Genomic DNA, 2916 nt, shown 5'->3' with positions numbered 1-2916 from the left:
GTGTGTGTGTGTGTGTTCCTCTCTCTCTCTCTCTCTCTCTCTCTCTCTCTTTACCTATTGTAGAGGAGCTGCATGAGCTGTGAATGAGCTTCACTCATTGGTCCATAATTTAGGGATGGGCTGGAGCATCTCCGGAAAGTAGGAGGAGCCTGAGATCCTCAAACTCTTCCCTCTTCCCTCTCTCTCTGGGAAAATAGAGCAAGGGAGCGCTTAGTTTGAGGGAGGAAGAGAAGGAAGGAAGGAAGGAAGGATAGATATAAAGGAGGAGGAGGAAGCAGAGAAGTTCACACTGGTGTGAGGCAACATTTTTGAATGAAGCCGAGAGAAAGAGAGATAATGTTTACAACTGAGTGTGTGTGTGTGTGTGTGTGTGTGTGTGTGTGTGTGTGTGTGTGACACAGTGTGTTATTGGGAGCAACCGTTTTTGGAAATTGGAATTCTGACACCTCAGCTCCCTCGATCACCAGAAAGAGTCCCACCTTCTCAGGTTTCCACTGCTGGAATGTCACACACACACACACACACACACACACACACACACACACTTCAGGAGAAGAGGTTGGATTTTTGAAAAAGTGTCACCAGTCATGTGATGAAAGCTGATCTTTAATTCAGTCTAAATTCTGGGTTTATAGAGAAAATCCGTGATTTACAGGAGCTGCTGGTCCTCTGCTGCCTCGTGTGGTCACTCTGTGTCACTGAGGTCAATCTGAAGTTTGGATTTCAAACACTGAAGAGACAAAATATGACATTTGAAGTCAGTGATGGAGGCAGCAGTGGACGTTCTCTGTGATGTTCTCCGTGGACTTTGGTGTGGCAGAGTGAGTGAGTGAACTCTACTCTTTAGGCTTGAACACGGGTGAAGACACCAAATAAATCCTTGATTTTGATTTCAAGATCAACCACAATGTTTGGTATCATGACGACTTTGAAATTGAGTAAGTCAGTCATTTGTGTTGTTTAATGTTTTACTGGAGGGATTACATCGTGTGATAATAATCTGACAGCCACTTTGGCTCAGTCTTTTCAAATATGACTGCATTACGTGGGAGGAGCTTGTTTGCTGAGTTTGTGCGGACGATCGAGGAGACGACGCTTGCTTCACAGCAGCAGAAGTGACTGACATGCACGGACAAGAACAAAGACGCAACACGTGAAAAAAAAAGTGTGTTCTGCCTGCAGCCACTCTCTCTCTCTCTCTCTCTCTCTCTCTTTCTCTCTCTCTTTCTTTCTCTCTTTCTATGTCTGTTCTCCACAATCTTCTGTGGGCTGAATAGTTTCCTCATTAATTAATTAACATTCCGATGTCAGTGTGTTTTGTGAGGAGTCTTTGTTACGAGCCCACAAAAACTCTTTCAGGGCAATTCTTCACATACTGTAGTCTCTCTCTCTCTCTCTCTCTCTCTCTCTCTCTGAATCATTGTTTTATGTTACGTTGTATGAAATGAGTTTCTCAGTCTTGTAATGTAACAAAGTACAAATACGTTGTTACTCTATTTAAGTCCAAAGTTCACATATCTGTACTTTACTTTGTTATTTATATTTACATTTCGTGTAACTCTCTTTGTTCCTTGTTACTACCAAATCAAATCAGAAGCAGAGTTGGTATTATGGTCTGTATTTATATCGAGCTTTTCTAGTGTTGAGCCGCTTTACACTACACTTTTCACTCATTCACACATCTTTCATACACATTCACACATGGTCTTAAATGTCTTTGCTCAAGGACACATATGGACGAGCAGAGACAGGAATTTAACCCACAACCTTCCTACCTTTAATACTTTTACTTCTAAAACTGAAGTACATTTTGTATCAGAAAATGACTTTTGATACTTAAGTAAATATCATAAATCTTAAGACTTTTACTTAAGTAATATTTGAAAAAGTGACTTCAACTTCTACCAAAGTCATTTTCTGGTAACAGACTTGTACTTTTACTCAAGTATCACTTTAAGGTACTTTATACACAACTGCCATTAACTTCAGATGTGGGAACTATGGGAAATATTTACGTTCAGTCCAATCTATGTTACAGTTACTGCATCGTCTCGTGTCTCGGTCACAGTTCCCGACAAACGTATACAGAGAAATGATCTGTTGATAATGAGATTAACATTAAAACCAGCAAATATTGCGTAAAACTGACACCACTGGTGTGGAGCTTTGGGAAAGTTGAGGTGAAAAAGGGGGCGGGGCGCTCAAAGGCTTCTTCAGAGGAAAATTATATAAAATACCGAAATGGTCGGGAAACACCGTGACCTCAATGTTGTTTTAACCACCTTAACGCCGTCTTATTCATTTTCTATGTAGTTATATATATACATATGTATATGTATATATGTAGATATGTATATATATCTACATATATTACAGGAAATATAGATATATCAGACATGTCTGATGCTATAATGCCTGTTTGTAAATAGGTGTTCGAGGCCAACTGATTTTATCTCTGACATCCAATCACTGTTAAACACCTGATTAGTGAATTGATGCCAATGATATAATGTATTCATAAAGGAGGTCGTTAGATAAGATGAAAACTTAAACTGTGTTAAGTCCGAAGAAAACTTAAACTTTGTTACGTAAGACAAAAACTTAAACTTTGTTACATAAGACAAAAACTTAAACTTTGTTAGGTCAGAAGAAAAGTTAAACTCTGTTACATAAGATGAAAACTTAAAGGTGTTAGTTATAGAGGTCTACTTACATATATTAACTTGTTTTCATGGTCACATATATGTTAGTTATGGAGGTCTACTTACATATATTAACTTGTTTTCATGGTCACATATATGTTAGTTATGGAGGTCTACTTACATATATTAACTTGTTTTCACGGTCACATATATGTTAGTTATGGAGGTCTACTTACATATATTAACTTGTTTTCATGGTCACATATATATGTTA

This window comes from Solea senegalensis, linkage group LG11 (assembly GCF_019176455.1).
Source record: "Solea senegalensis isolate Sse05_10M linkage group LG11, IFAPA_SoseM_1, whole genome shotgun sequence".
Lineage (NCBI taxonomy): Eukaryota > Metazoa > Chordata > Actinopteri > Pleuronectiformes > Soleidae > Solea > Solea senegalensis.
The sequence above is the reverse complement of the archived record's forward strand: the minus strand, read 5'-3'. Positions refer to the sequence as shown.